Source organism: Jatropha curcas, chromosome 7 (assembly GCF_041381405.1).
Source record: "Jatropha curcas cultivar XTBG-Jc1 chromosome 7, XTBG_Jcur_1.0, whole genome shotgun sequence".
NCBI classification, from domain to species: Eukaryota; Viridiplantae; Streptophyta; class Magnoliopsida; order Malpighiales; family Euphorbiaceae; genus Jatropha; species Jatropha curcas.
In genome coordinates, this window is record NC_143157.1 from 3,035,940 (window position 1) to 3,052,780 (window position 16,841).

At 34.1% G+C, this 16,841-nt stretch overlaps 2 long non-coding RNA genes across 2 annotated transcripts; both read left to right on the forward strand.

Moving 5' to 3' along the window:
• The first annotated feature begins 346 nt into the window (after window positions 1-346).
• Window positions 347-2,532, forward strand: LOC149494580 (uncharacterized). Its single transcript, XR_016321798.1, has 3 exons — window positions 347-756; window positions 1,636-1,721; window positions 2,414-2,532. It is a non-coding gene; the product is annotated as an uncharacterized LOC149494580 (long non-coding RNA).
• A 4,372-nt stretch (window positions 2,533-6,904) lies between these two features.
• LOC149494581 (uncharacterized) lies at window positions 6,905-9,167 on the forward strand. Its single transcript, XR_016321664.1, has 3 exons — window positions 6,905-7,295; window positions 8,175-8,260; window positions 8,953-9,167. It is a non-coding gene; the product is annotated as an uncharacterized LOC149494581 (long non-coding RNA).
• The last annotated feature ends 7,674 nt before the right edge of the window (window positions 9,168-16,841 follow it).

Consider the following 16,841-nt stretch of genomic DNA (forward strand, 5'->3'; position numbering starts at 1 on the left):
ATAAAATTACACTTATTAAACACATCAACTTATAAATTTATTTTATTGAACATTTTAACTCGTAAAATTAGATCAACTAAATATCAATTAAATAGTTGAAAAAAATAAAATTATTATTATAAAATTATGGTAGCTACAAAACAAACAAATATTTTGCATACAAAAGTTAAAACCGTAAATATTATCAAAATTTACAACTTCTAGTTCATGAAAGGTTATCCATAAAGTTCAGGGTGCCTGAAACAACCCGAATTTTTATTTTCAAAGATTTTCCAATTAAATTTAATGAATCAACAGCCTGGAAATTAATATTAATATTTTAGTGCGAATACTGTGAGAAACCGGATCGAAAACCGATTGAAAAAGCTGAAAACCAGTTAAAAATCGATGATTTGGGCCGAATCGAATCGAACCGAACTGGTTCGACCCAAACCATCTAGAAAATTCTTTTTTTTTTTTTATATCCAGCGCTGCACCTTCATTTCTCACCCACCATTTCTGCGCCACCTCCAGCCCACCACCGCACCACCACCTCCTCCTCCTTTCTTCCTTTTCTTCTTTCTTTCTTTCTTTTCTTTTCTTTTCTTTTCTTTTCTTCTCCTTCCTTCTTCCCTGCGTCTATCTCTGTGTGACTGGCGAGAAACAGCAGATCCACTGCGCGCCGCCCAGCCCTCGCCGCCTCTCTCCACACCGCCAGTCGACCTCCGGCCACCAGCCCCATTTCCGGTTAATCGAATTCCGGCAACAATATATTAGGTATAATTTAGTTTTAGAGAATGAAATTAATTGTTTGTAGGTAATTTATTTAGTTAAGTTAGGGTTCTTGAATTTATTTAGTTAATTTATTTAGTTAATTGATTTAGTTTAGTTAGATTAATTTTAATAATTTTAGTCGATTTAGTTAATGTTGGTAATATTAGTTAATTAAATTAATTTTATTATTTGAAGTTAATTAATTTAGAAATATTAGTTAATGAAATTAATTTTATTACTTGTAGTCAATTAGTTTAGTTAAGTTAATGTTAGTAATGCTAGTTAATTAAATTAATTTTATTATTTGTAGTTAAGTAATTTGGTTAATTTAATTTGATAATTGTGAGTAGTTAACAGTTTTATAATTTTAGTATTGATTTAATTAAGGTAGTTTAAATATAATGTTATTGTAATGTATAATTTGGATTGTGTGGTGATGTTGAGATTGAAGGAGGATGGGAAAATGTTGTTTGATTAATTGCCCGACGGATGGGCCGTATGGATTGAATATTTGATAAATTGTTGATATTTTAACAGGAGGATAGTCCAACTTTTAGGGGAGATGCTGCCGAAATTTCGGTAGGAATTAGATTATTTTTAGAACTCTAATAGATAGTACGAATTAAATTATTATTGTTAGTAATATTATATTATCAATCATATTATTCTTATTAATACTATTATTATTATTAATATTAGTATTCTTATTAGTATTATTATAAAATATTACTTAACCTTTTATTTAAAGTTGATAAATTAGAATAAATATATAGTTTAATTTAATAAGTGAATTAAATGACTGGTAATCAAAACTAATAAACGAATGTGAAATATAATTTTCCGAATTAGAATTCTTACTTAGAATTTTCTTGTTTATTTTAGAGGATTATAAAAATTCAAAAATGCGAGGACAAAAGCTGGAAGCATGTGGCTAAAAAGGCAGTCCTTTTAAAGGACAATAAAGAACTGTGAGTAGTGTTAGATAACTAGTATCATCCGCCTGCATTCATGCATTCACGGCTAAATGTTATCATGCATTATTTTGTTGAATTATCATACTGTGATGCACTAGTTGTTGATATTAAAAATTGTTTGATTATTTGTGCTGTTATTATACTGTGCTTTGTTTGTGTGGAATTGGGATGAAGTGGGTCACCATGGGTTTGTGAGGACGGTCGATAAAATATGGATCCTGATTATGATGAAATTGTGAAATTTGGACCGTCGGCCGGGTAAATGGGAGATCGGCGCCCCCGTGTGCACCTGATAATATGATATGGATGATATGGAAAAGAAAAGAGAGAATGTAAAATAAATTACTGAGAGGACTGGTCAAGTGAGGATTAGACCGGTCGGCCAGATATGGGGGATTGGCTCCCCGGGTGCACACGTTTGAGAGGATGGGCTGTTTGAGAGGACGGCTCGTCGGGGGTTTAGGTGACGCCACTGACTAATTTCCACGTGATGTGATTATATGAAGGTGATAATAATTGTGATTGCTGTTGTATTGCCATTTGTGTGATAAACTGCATGATCATATACTAAATCGGTGATCAGATAAAAATATTTTAGCATCTGTGTGATTGTGTGGGGTGAGAGGGTTATCTAACCCTACTCATTGAGTTTGGCGCTCACCCCTGCCTACTTTTTTTTTTTTCAGGTAATAGAAGAAAGTCCTATGGAGTTGAAACATTAATTATAGAAGACTGTTAATGAGAAAATAATGAAGTAAATGTACAGGTAGAGTTCCGCAATTGTATTCCAACTGGGTTGTAAATGGATCAAATAGAGTATAGACATTTATTATGTGGGTTGTACTTTGGATATATATTTGTGAAATAAATTATTGGGCCTGAATCCATAATTATGAATAGAATGTAAGATTTAAATAAGTTAGGCTTACTACGGGCTTTGGGGGCCTTAAGCCCACCCAGGTCCTAGTGCCGGTCCGGCCCACGGAAACGGGTCGTGACAAAGTTGGTATCAGAGCATTAAGTTGGGCCTTAGGAATCAATTGCGGAACATAAGAAATTGAATATAAAACTCCTACGTTGGGATCGGCCGTAACCAACAAAGGAGAGACACTAAATAGGAGACGGTCTTGGTGCAGGTGGACGCACTGTGCACTAAGACAGTCACAGAATCATAAATAAAATAAATAATAAGAATAAATAAATAGATAAATAAATGGTGAAAGATAATTATATCTATAAATAATGATATTTTAAAGGTTAGTTAAAGCTTTGAAACACAGAAGAAATTAGAAGGAAGTGCAGTGGCCTGATCAACCAGTGTACTCTTTCTAATGGAAACTGTGTCCTTAGCTTAAAAATTTAAATTTTCTCCTATGGAATAACATTTAGATAAGAGGATAAGTGATATGTGCTTAATAGGTTGAAGTAAATAATAAAAGCATGCTAGTGTTATTTAATATATGTTGACTGTGGAATACATGCTTGAAATTGCATAGATTTGTATATATGTGTACGTATAGCAGGGGTATATTGAGAATGGGCTGCTAGTCTTAATTGATAAAAGAGTTAGATGATTCGGGGTCAAGGACATTAGGATCTATTTAATGAGGGTATTGATTTTAGCGTATTTATTTGATGAAGTTTACATGATATGGTTGGTGGAATTTATTAGAACTGTGGAGATAAATATTTTTCTGGATGGAATAGTTACATTAATTAGTATAAATACATAACTAATTTTTATAAGGTTTAAATATTAAAGGATTTGGTGTGATTTGCTATAATAATTGGTGATGAGTATTTTTCATAAAGAATAACATTGGTGGAATTATTATACCAAGTGATTTTTAATTATGAGAATTAATTACTGCTTGGTGAAGAAAAGTGTATTGTAGCATTCATCAGCTATTTCTTTTCAAGGGTATGAATATAGGGAATAATATAAATTATTGTGGTTATAAGAAAAGTAAATTGTGATTCTTAGTAAGAGATAAAGTACTCTAATCTTTATGTACTTAGTAAAGGATATTGTGTGGATTGTGGCATCTTATGGTTTAATATGGTACAAGTAAGAATTAAATCTAATGGTATTTAGCCTTTTGATATTTAAAATAATTGTTGCACACTCGATGGTATGTGAATTACAAATAATGATTTTTGTTTAATGGGAGATTCTATAATCTGAGAAGGAGTTAATGACTCCATAAGGGAATTAAGGTACTTATGTTATGTAAATAGTGGGCTATGATGATTAAGTGTATTGATGAATGACATCGGACATGGAGAGATAATTGTCCAATTATTGAATTGATATAGTACTACTGAATTAGATAAGTAAGGATGGATCTAGTCCTGTTATTGTATGGATATTAAGAAGAATCAATTACAGAAACGTGATGAGTATAAATTAGTATGATTTAAATGAGGATAATTATTATTTGGAGTTTGATAAATTTGGGTCATTGTTATTAAAATTGATAAAAAAAAAAAAAAAAAAAAAAAAAAAAAAAATAGGAGTGATGATGTATTAGGGGATTTAAGATAAGGATTTCTATATTTTGGGATTTCATGAGTGTAGAAAAATTGTGGTTTACAAGTCATGAAAGAGTTATGGATCCATGTGTAATATAATTAAGATCCTAGTACATGTAGGATGTTTAACAAGCCAGACTAAACTTATGGAGCAAGTACAATAAAATGAAAGTAAAAGATAGCAAAGGAAATTAGTGGTTTTGGGATTGAAATGCTATTATATTCGATGATAATTATATTAGGAAAATTATAGCTCGAATAAAATTTGAATATAATTTGAACATAATTTGAATATAAAGAATGAAGGAGAATAATGTTGGTATAATTAAACAGTTTCTTGTTATCTCTTGGAATATAGAGAGAATGTGAATGTTAAGAAATTAAATGATCATGAATAGTAATTTTATGATGTAATTAAAAAAAAAAAAAAAAATTTTTGAAAGTTAAAAAGATGCTTTAGAATAAGTAGTTAAGAATATGTAGCTAGACAAAAAGAAGTGAAATATTATTAATGGTAGAATGATGGAACATGTATATTATTGAAGGTAGGAAAATGGCTTTGAGGTTTAAAATAATTATCACTGTCGGTGATAATTCTACTAGAATATTAAACAAATAATTGATAATGTTATGACCAAACTTTTGAGTTGAGTTAATCGGGTCTTGCGAGGTGAGTTTCGAGAATTTAGTGGTTCATAAATAGTAAATTTAGAATCTAAAAAGAGATCAAATGTAGGAAGCTATTAAATGTCTGGTGATAAACAAATAGATAAATGATTCAAGGATTGTAATCCCGATGAGGAAAAGAACTAAGTACTTATATTCAGGAAAAAAAAAAAAGATAGACTTTCTACTTGAGAGTAAGAAATTTTTTTGACTTCTGTCATTTGACAGCGTCTAGTTAGGATATAGTTTTATGAGTTATATGAATCGAATCCATATAATGAGCTTATAAATGTATTATGTACAAGTGATGAGTGTTATTAATAGTAATAACTGGGAATAAGAGTTGATGAAGAATCATGAGGTTCAGCTTGAGGTGGCGATGAATATGAATAAATGTAATGTCTTGATGCAAAGTAGTTAGAATAAGAAATTCCTATTACTTAGTGCATTTTTGTAAGTTACTTAGTTTATTGGATGGAGAAAGGGAGATATAATTATGCCTCTAGGGAACAGAAAGGTATCTAGAGTATTTTATACGTCAATGAACTAATTAAGTTTTAATTTTACTATTCATTTGGAATATTGAGATTTGTATAAGAATAAATAAGTGGATTTGGACTAATTTTAACAAATTTAGTAAGGAGGATACACATAAGTATTCGAGGATTGAAAACATAAACTATAAGATTATTGGATGGGTAACGAGATGGTTAAGATTACATTTTAATTATATTGGAACGCCAACTCATGTGTGTCAATTAGATAAATTATTAGTTTAAATTACCCATGGAATGATTGAGGTACTAATTAAGGTGAGAATTATTGAAATATAATTCAGAGTCAATGTAAACCTATTCCGAATTTCTTAGTAATTGGTAGCAATTATGATTGAATGAATATAATTGTGTTATAAATGGCAGCTTGCGACATATCTTGTGGTTTAAGGGAATACTTAATTAATTAGGTCCATTGAGGATTGGTACATTGTAACTCCGATGTTGAAGGATTCAATGAGGTATTAACCTTATTTGGAGTAAAGAATATAGAGATAACATAATTGAGGTTGAGGATATTCCTCGGTCGTGTTAGGTATAAATTTTACAGATGATAGACATTAAGATAGACTTGGAGAAAATGAATAAACCAATGATATTATTATCTGAATATTCATAGGCATTCATGGGATTAAGACAAAGGACATCGTCTAAACAGGAGTTGAATTATGGGTTAACATTCTTAATCTCTTACTTAGTTAGAGCAAAAGGCACTACTTGTTTTTTTTATGGGATTCTCATTAGTAGGATTTGAAAAGAGATTGTGTATCTATCTTTAGTTGGAAAATGGTTGAGTTGATAAATGGATGAGTTAGCATGTAGGTTTTGAATTTTGAAATAAGGATTCTAAATTGGGATAGTAGTAAATTTGAATACGTGGATTCTTGTATTAGAAGACTTAATACTTGGTTTGTGTATGAGCGTCTTATTGAGCAATGATTATTGCCTATAATAGCTAATGAGATTAATAACTCTTACTTGAGCAGAAGTTATAAGGGATTTAAATTCTTACATGTAAAAGTGAATATTAGTGTCGAATCTGTGCTTGGGGTTATGAATATTTGACTTGAGTTGACGACTTGGAGATATAGTACGATTCAAATTTAAATTAACTATGGTAAGGTGGATATCTAAACATTGGAATGAATAAGTATTCTCCTGATTGTGAATGAAATAACTTTTAGCAGTTGCACCATTATGTGAGAAGCACAACCACCATTATCGTAAACAACTATTGCATCCTAGTCTATTGTTACTTTTAAAATTCGAGGACGAATTTTTTTTTTAGGGGGGAAGACTGAAACAACCCGAATTTTTATTTTCAAAGATTTTCCAATTAAATTTAATGAATCAACAGCCTGGAAATTAATATTAATATTTTAGTGCGAATACTGTGAGAAACCGGATCGAAAACCGATTGAAAAAGCTGAAAACCAGTTAAAAATCGATGATTTGGGCCGAATCGAATCGAACCGAACTGGTTCGACCCAAACCATCTAGAAAATTCTTTTTTTTTTTTTATATCCAGCGCTGCACCTTCATTTCTCACCCACCATTTCTGCGCCACCTCCAGCCCACCACCGCACCACCACCTCCTCCTCCTTTCTTCCTTTTCTTCTTTCTTTCTTTCTTTTCTTTTCTTTTCTTTTCTTTTCTTCTCCTTCCTTCTTCCCTGCGTCTATCTCTGTGTGACTGGCGAGAAACAGCAGATCCACTGCGCGCCGCCCAGCCCTCGCCGCCTCTCTCCACACCGCCAGTCGACCTCCGGCCACCAGCCCCATTTCCGGTTAATCGAATTCCGGCAACAATATATTAGGTATAATTTAGTTTTAGAGAATGAAATTAATTGTTTGTAGGTAATTTATTTAGTTAAGTTAGGGTTCTTGAATTTATTTAGTTAATTTATTTAGTTAATTGATTTAGTTTAGTTAGATTAATTTTAATAATTTTAGTCGATTTAGTTAATGTTGGTAATATTAGTTAATTAAATTAATTTTATTATTTGAAGTTAATTAATTTAGAAATATTAGTTAATGAAATTAATTTTATTACTTGTAGTCAATTAGTTTAGTTAAGTTAATGTTAGTAATGCTAGTTAATTAAATTAATTTTATTATTTGTAGTTAAGTAATTTGGTTAATTTAATTTGATAATTGTGAGTAGTTAACAGTTTTATAATTTTAGTATTGATTTAATTAAGGTAGTTTAAATATAATGTTATTGTAATGTATAATTTGGATTGTGTGGTGATGTTGAGATTGAAGGAGGATGGGAAAATGTTGTTTGATTAATTGCCCGACGGATGGGCCGTATGGATTGAATATTTGATAAATTGTTGATATTTTAACAGGAGGATAGTCCAACTTTTAGGGGAGATGCTGCCGAAATTTCGGTAGGAATTAGATTATTTTTAGAACTCTAATAGATAGTACGAATTAAATTATTATTGTTAGTAATATTATATTATCAATCATATTATTCTTATTAATACTATTATTATTATTAATATTAGTATTCTTATTAGTATTATTATAAAATATTACTTAACCTTTTATTTAAAGTTGATAAATTAGAATAAATATATAGTTTAATTTAATAAGTGAATTAAATGACTGGTAATCAAAACTAATAAACGAATGTGAAATATAATTTTCCGAATTAGAATTCTTACTTAGAATTTTCTTGTTTATTTTAGAGGATTATAAAAATTCAAAAATGCGAGGACAAAAGCTGGAAGCATGTGGCTAAAAAGGCAGTCCTTTTAAAGGACAATAAAGAACTGTGAGTAGTGTTAGATAACTAGTATCATCCGCCTGCATTCATGCATTCACGGCTAAATGTTATCATGCATTATTTTGTTGAATTATCATACTGTGATGCACTAGTTGTTGATATTAAAAATTGTTTGATTATTTGTGCTGTTATTATACTGTGCTTTGTTTGTGTGGAATTGGGATGAAGTGGGTCACCATGGGTTTGTGAGGACGGTCGATAAAATATGGATCCTGATTATGATGAAATTGTGAAATTTGGACCGTCGGCCGGGTAAATGGGAGATCGGCGCCCCCGTGTGCACCTGATAATATGATATGGATGATATGGAAAAGAAAAGAGAGAATGTAAAATAAATTACTGAGAGGACTGGTCAAGTGAGGATTAGACCGGTCGGCCAGATATGGGGGATTGGCTCCCCGGGTGCACACGTTTGAGAGGATGGGCTGTTTGAGAGGACGGCTCGTCGGGGGTTTAGGTGACGCCACTGACTAATTTCCACGTGATGTGATTATATGAAGGTGATAATAATTGTGATTGCTGTTGTATTGCCATTTGTGTGATAAACTGCATGATCATATACTAAATCGGTGATCAGATAAAAATATTTTAGCATCTGTGTGATTGTGTGGGGTGAGAGGGTTATCTAACCCTACTCATTGAGTTTGGCGCTCACCCCTGCCTACTTTTTTTTTTTTCAGGTAATAGAAGAAAGTCCTATGGAGTTGAAACATTAATTATAGAAGACTGTTAATGAGAAAATAATGAAGTAAATGTACAGGTAGAGTTCCGCAATTGTATTCCAACTGGGTTGTAAATGATCAAATAGAGTATAGACATTTATTATGTGGGTTGTACTTTGGATATATATTTGTGAAATAAATTATTGGGCCTGAATCCATAATTATGAATAGAATGTAAGATTTAAATAAGTTAGGCTTACTACGGGCTTTGGGGGCCTTAAGCCCACTCAGGTCCTAGTGCCGGTCCGGCCCACGGAAACGGGTCGTGACAGTGCCGCACGATGGAAATTGTAAATTCATGAGTCAATTTATGTATTCAACCATTAATTTAACGTAATTTAAAATTTAAAATATTTTTTTTTATAATTTCTCACGTTATTTGTCAAATAATTTTTTCTATTAGGTAAATGAGAAACAGACATCCAAAACACACGGATCAGAAACAGTATACACTCCTTCACAAAATTATATATGTTATAGCTTAATCCCTATATGTTATAATTTTTCAAAAAATATAATTTTCTAAAATTTTGAAAATTTATTGAACCCTATCACGGGTGATATTGTTAGCATTAAATTTTTTATTTTTAAATAAATATTTTTTTTTGAGAAGAAATAAATAAATATTTATTTATTTATATCACTCAAAATGTAGATAAAATTAAAATCTCTTAAATCAGAATTCAAAATTTCTAATTTAAAATTTCTAGCTGAAAAAAATGCAAATAGTCATTAATTTCTTAAATATATTTTAAATTAAATTTTAAATAATTTATATTTTGAAACTTTCAAAAGAAAATGGCCCACATGCAAATATCGCCAAATTAACTCCTCTGAGGTCTAACTGATATGAGCTTTCTTCATCTAACGGAAAATAATAAATAAGTTGATACAAACCATAATCATTATGCAATATAGTTTCATTGTCCAGTCCATGAAAAATGTTTTCCTGTTTCAAAATTGGGATTTGGGAAGTTGCTAATTTCAAGTTCTATTCTATTTATCAATTAGTTGAAAACAGCACGTGGATGCACAGATATTTAAATATTATTTTAATAAATTATTATAATTAATTATATTGTTATTTTTGATAAATTATTATGAATTACCAAATGTTTAGAAAAAATAATAAAATTGTACTTAAATAAATCAGTAATCGTAAATATCAAAATGATTTGTTAATACAGAAAATAAAAATAAATTAATTTGTAAAAAAATTATTCTATAGATAATTAGAAACATTGTTAATTGATGTCTATAGTTTTTGAAAGTAAAAAAAAAAAAAAAAAAAAAATCTAGTTATTTATGTATTTAGAAATAAATAAATCATTTCCTAAAAAGAAATAAAAAAATTTTGAAAAATAGATAAAATAAAAATAAATAAAGATCACGAATTGTTAGGCAAATTGAATTTAGCAATGCATGCAAATCATGGTGATTGTAGCAAATGTCAAGGAGCTATTAACTAAGAAATTAACTACAAATAATGCTGAAATCCAACTGAGAAACAAGAAATTGGCTAAAAAATAATCTACAAATTGAATAAATAATTATAATCTTCTGAAGGCAACATAAAAATCATGTCTACAATTGTTTTATCCAAGATCTTATATGAACTAACCAAAATTTTATTTTCAAAGAGTTTTCATTTCAAAATTTAACCGTAAATTTTAACCAATGAAACTTGATGGAAAATAATTTTCTATGCTAAGAATCAAACCCGAAAACCAAATTTAAATCGTCAAATCCAAGTGAAAAACTTGTAAACCAAGTGAAAATCGGACCAAATCTTTGATTTGGACAAATTCGATTTAAATTGAATCGGAATGATTTAGAAAACCTTAGAAAATTTCTTTTTCCTTCTTTTCTTTTCTTTCTCTTCTTCTTCTTTCTTCTTCTCGATCTAGCTACAGTCCGCCTTTCTATCTCTCCTTCGTTTTTTCGGCCAAACTACATGTGAAGGAGTGATGAAAAGCTTCAAGACCATCTACACATCACAAAGAAGTTGGATTCAAGCTTCGATTTTTGTGATTTGAGCTCAAATTTAAACTGAAACGCTACACAGAGTGCGATTCCACTCTCCAGGAGTTCCAATGTTGGGGGTGGACATCGATCGATTTCTTTCCTCCCTGCGAGCACTTACCCTCTAGATGTCATCAAGTTCATGGCCGATTTATGAAACCACCATGAACAGCTGCTCTAGGCTCTTGTTGAGCCTGTTCCAATCAGTTAGAAGATCGATCTCGCCCAACCAACACTAGATATGAACTCCTCAATGAAATTTGAGCCAGATGGTGTGAAGAGTACTTGATTCTAGACAACCACGACTTTTCCTACCACCGTGAACGGTGGAGCCGGCGAAAGTTCGACGATCGGCTGGCAAGTCTCCAGTGAGGCCCCAGGAGGCAAAAACATGGAATCCACGCACTGAACCCGAATCTGAAATTCATAGTGATAAATACAATAATAAAATATATAAAAGAACAATACGAAAATGTATTGAAAGGATATTAGACTCCGAAATAAACTCTAACTAACAGATAATATAGGATTCTTATAATCCTTATCCTAGTACAATTATCCTTATCCTAGTATATATAACCCAAATTTACCCCAAAAACGGACGAATACACAATTCTCTTAATCCTCAATTTTTAAAAACTTAATAATGAGTGCAGTGAGCGTGAAACACACTTTCAATCCCCGAAAATCCTAACCTTTTTTCATCTTGAATATTATGGCCAATGAATCGATCGAAAACCATAACTTGAAGGGTCAGGACAACAACCACACCAAAGTGGCAGGACAGGCCGTGTTACCTCCTCCACAAACAATTGACCCTCAAGTGGCAGCAACCCTAGCCCAAGCGTACTCGTAGTTCACTACTGTGCTAAAGCGCCTTCTCGAAACCCCACATCCAGGTGCTGAACTAATGGCCCCAGGTGAACCAACGAGATAATGCCACAATGAGCATGATGCACCTCTGCCATCACCTAAGCGACAAAGCCACTCAGCATCTGGACAAATCCATGAGTCAGAGTTGGAGGTGAAACTCAGTGTGGCTGCTCCCTATAGCTAGGAGACGAGCCACACACAGCCATTCATGGATAGTGCTAATCTATGAAACGTTATCAAGGAACTGGCCAAGGAGTGCAGAGAAACATGAGAGGCGAGGGACTACGGCCTCAGGGAGGACTCTACCTTGTCGGCCAATATCATGGGTGCAGCTTTCCCCTTAAATTTTAAGATTCGAAACTTCAAACCCTATGACGGATCTACCAATCTTCGAAGCCTCCTGGCGACTTTTCAAACCATGATGTACCTTTAAACTAATTTAGAATATCTTATGTGCAAGGTTTTCCCAATCATACTCAATGGGGCAACCCAAGAGTGGTATCAGACCCTCAAAACAGTATCCATCTAATCATTCTTCCAATTGGCTACAACATTTCGAGCTCGGTTCATAACGAGTGTGCCGTCCAGAAAAATCTCATCTGACTTGGTGGACCTTAAAAGAGAAAATGGCGAGACATTGAGACAATATGTCTCTAGATTTCAAAGAAAGGCAATGCAGGTAGAGAACCTGAATGATGAAGTGGCAATCAATGCCATGGCGAAGAACTGCAAATATAAGTTATTCGAGAATTTGAGCATAGACCCTCCTCTAACCTTTATCAAACTCATAGCACGAGCCCACAAATACATGAAGCTGAATAAGGCCTACAAGGCTTAGCACCGTAGATCACCTAAAGAAGAAAAGCCCGGACACATAAGACACCCTCTCCAATAAGGAGACATTTGCCCAGAATAAAATCCCCTCTTCGACACCCACAAACTAGATACATTGTTAGAACACCCTATTCAAGAGAGGTCAGATCACAGCAGGATCGAGAGTTCATTCCTTTGTGCAGGTCACGCTCGGAGGTACTATCTTGAGTAAGAGATCATAGAAACAAAGTTCAACTTAACTATCCCAGAGAGATGAAAGAAGATACCTCAAACTATCGAGACAAGAACAAGTATTATGAATTTCATAGGGAAATCGACCACAAAACTGTGGCCTGTTGGCAATTGAAAAAGGAGATTGAATGCCTCGTATAAAGGGGCAAACTAAAAGAGTTTATTGGGTAGGTTCGAAAAGAAATGGAAAGGAAAGAAAAATAGGTGAAGCAGTGCAATACCTTAGGCACAATTCACACAAGTTTTGGTGGTTCGTCAGGGGGTGATAGCAACTCAGTAAGAAAGAGGAGGGCCAGAGAAGTTTATTCTATCCTACCCCAACAAAAACCAAACATTAGACCACCCATCTTGTTCTTTGAGGCAGATGGCGAACATGTATATACCTCGCACAAAGATGCCCTAGTAATAGAAGGAGTTTTAGAAAATATCTTGGTAAGGATGAAGTTGTTGCTATAAAGGGGGATCAAAAGATGGCTAGGGAAGCGTACATGATAGCATTGAAAGGGATACCCCTTGCCCGACCCATTATGTGGATTCCAGATAAGGAAACACATACAATGTAAGATAAGCATCAACCTTTCGACATACCCAAAAATACCTCAAATTCAAGCCTAACACTCGTGGGTAAACATGTCAAATGGGAGATAAAGTAAGGGGAAACAGTTGACTTAGGAGTCGAACTACCTATGGAGGTATAAAGTGGTATAAAAGAGGTGCTGCAAGACAATCTTAATAGTTTTGCCTGGTTTGGTGGAGACATAGTTGGGATTAATCCCAACATCGTATCCCATTTACTCAGTATTGATCCAGATTACAAGCCTGTGAAGCAAAAGAAGCAAAGCCATGGACCTAAAAGGAGCCAAGCCATAGAAGTTGAAGTAGCCAAATTGTTGCAAGCAGAATTCATAAGAGAAGTCAACTACCCAGAATGATTGCGAACGTGGTTCTCATACCTAAGCCCAATGGAAATTGGAGGCTATATGTAGATTTTACCAACCTGAACAAAGCGTGCCCCAAAGACTCCTACCCTCTTCCTAACATAGATCAATTGGTAAATTCAACAGTGGGCTATGAAGTATACAGCTTCATGGATGCGACTGTTGGATACCACCAAATAAGGATAAACGGGCTAAATGAAGAGAAGACGCGCTTCATTATAAACAGGGGAATTTATTGCTATCAGGTAATGCCCTTCGGTCTTAAAAAAGCAGGAGTTATATATCAAAGATTGGTAAATGACATGTTCTGACACCAGATAGGGAGTACAGTAAAAGTGTACGTAGATGACATGATCACCAAAAGTACTCAAGCAAAATCATCCCAAAGACTTAGAAGAAGCATTTGAAATCTTAAATAAATTCAACATGAAACTTAACCCAGGCAAGTGCACATTTGGGGTGAAGTTGGCAAGTTCCTAGGCTTCATGATAACACAGTAGGGAATTGAGGCAAACCTTTAGAAGATCAAGGCGATCTTAGATATGCAAGCTCCTACTAACATTCATGAGGTCCAGCAGCTGAATGGCCGAATCACAGCCTTAGGACATTTCATCTCATGCTCGGCTAAGAGGTGCATGCCTTTCTACCAAGCCCTGAAATCATTGAAGAGTTTTCAGTGGATCGATAAGTGCCAGCTCGCATTTGACAAAATAAAGGACTTCATATCTTCAGCTCCTCTCATGAGTAGGTCCAAGAAAGATGAACCTTTATACTTATACCGAGTTGCTACCAAAAGCACAGTTGCATCCGTCCTAATTAAAGAAGAAGGTAGAGAGCAGTACCCCATCTATTACAGTAGTAATGTCCTATGAGGTGCCGAGCTATGATAAACTAACATTAAAAAGCTGGCGTTTGCCATCCTCACATTAGTAAACAGGTTACGTCATTACTTCCAATCTCACATTATATTTGTTTGAACTAACAATCCTTTGAAAAAGACCTTATACCGAGCAGAAAGCTTCGGAAGGTTAGTAGAGTGGTCGATCAGACTGGGAGAATTCGATGTTAGGTATACGCCTCGTACTGCCATAAAAGCATAGGTACTTGTGTAACATCCCTTCCCGGTCCACCCGTAAACCCGAATAAACCGAGTCGAGACGTTACAAACTGGTTGACTGTATGGCCTGACATGCTGAAGTCATAATGTATATTGAATATAATAGCATGCTGATGTTGTATACAAAAATAATGTAATTTATATTTTCAAAACATGATACTAGTGTCAAAATGAAATGGGCCCAACTGTGTGCCCTGTACATGCCATGAAAAGGATAGACAAAAGATACACATCCAAATGAGTAGCTACCCTGAAGACTGAGTCTTCTACAGATGAACTGCAGCAGTTGTAAGCTGACTCTCTACGGTCCAAACTCAAAACCTACGAGTTAAACAGGTAACTCGCTGAGCAAATAAAGCTCAGTGGATATCTCAACAGATAAAGAAACAATTAAGCACATACATAGATAGAAATAAGCATGTAAATGCATATGGATAATTAAACATATAAGCACATATAGCATGATCCTTCATTATACCTTGATTATCTTTCGTACTGTTTATAATACTGTATGATTCATGAAATGTTATGTCAAGATATCTGTATAGCTCCATAAGGTTATAGTGAAACCGAAGTGATAAGAAAAACTGTATGAAACTGGATGAATACTGTATGCTTGGCTGCTATGGCCCATATATAATCATATCCACTCAACGGCCTGTAGCCAGAGTATCAAACTGTATGTCGCGACATAGCCTTATCTACATGGTTTCTACCTAACCTCAATGGAGCATAATGTTGGTATGTCAATAATATAACACAACATCATATTAATAGTTCATAACTTCATAATTCATAATGTATATTTGATTTCACATCATTTGCATGCTTGCATGTTGTTTTAATACATGATTTAATGTTGTATTTTGGTATTAAGATGATTGGAGGCATATAAGTGAAGCAAAGGAATACAATTGCATTGAAAAAGAAGTCCAAAAGTGCATGAAAACACAAGTCGTGAGCGCGCCTTGCAAGGTCGCGAGCGCGTAAAGCACCAGATGAGAGACAATGAGTTATCGGGCACAAGTCGAGAGCGCGTACTTGAAAGTCGCGAGCGCGAGAAGTGCCAATGAGAGACAGTGAGTTTCCAGGCCAAATTCGCGAGCGCGCGATGAAGGTCGCGAGCACTTACAGGCCAAGGGCCAAGTACGCGAGCGCGTACTTCAAAGTCGCGAGCGCGAGAAGTGCCAAATGAGAGACAGAGAGTTTGCGAGCACAAGTCGCGAGCGCGCACTTGAAAGTTACGAGCGCGAGATGTGCCAAATAAGAGTCAGAGAGTTTCAGGTGAAAGTCGCGAGCGCGCATTTGAAAGTCGCGAGCGCGAGAAGGCAACGCGAGCTCGTCATGCGATTCGCGCGCGCGCTTCGCGTTTTGCAGCCTGCACAGTCTGTACTCTTTTGGTCATATCTCTCAATATAAAACTCCGATTTGGATGATTCAAAAACCCATGTAAAGCTAACACATAGAGGAACAAATAACTCTTCTATAACACTTCCTAATTCCATCATTAAATGGGGTCAAAATCAAGATGAAGTTACTAGTAAAATTTCCAGCAAGCCCTGTTTCAGCATAAACTCACTATTTACTTCATTTATTCAATACCTCCCCTGTTCTCCCCTGTTTCTCACCATTACCAGTCCTCCCACTCAACATGAAGCAATATTGTCTCATTAGCAACACACCACACAATTCTCATACAAAGAAAATGGTAAAGGAAAAGAGATATCAAACCTTTACTCCAAAAGCTTGAGCTCTTCTTTAACTTCTTTTTTCTACTACCTTTGAACTCGCTTCACCTATAAATAAGAATTCTTATGAATTCTAAAATAATA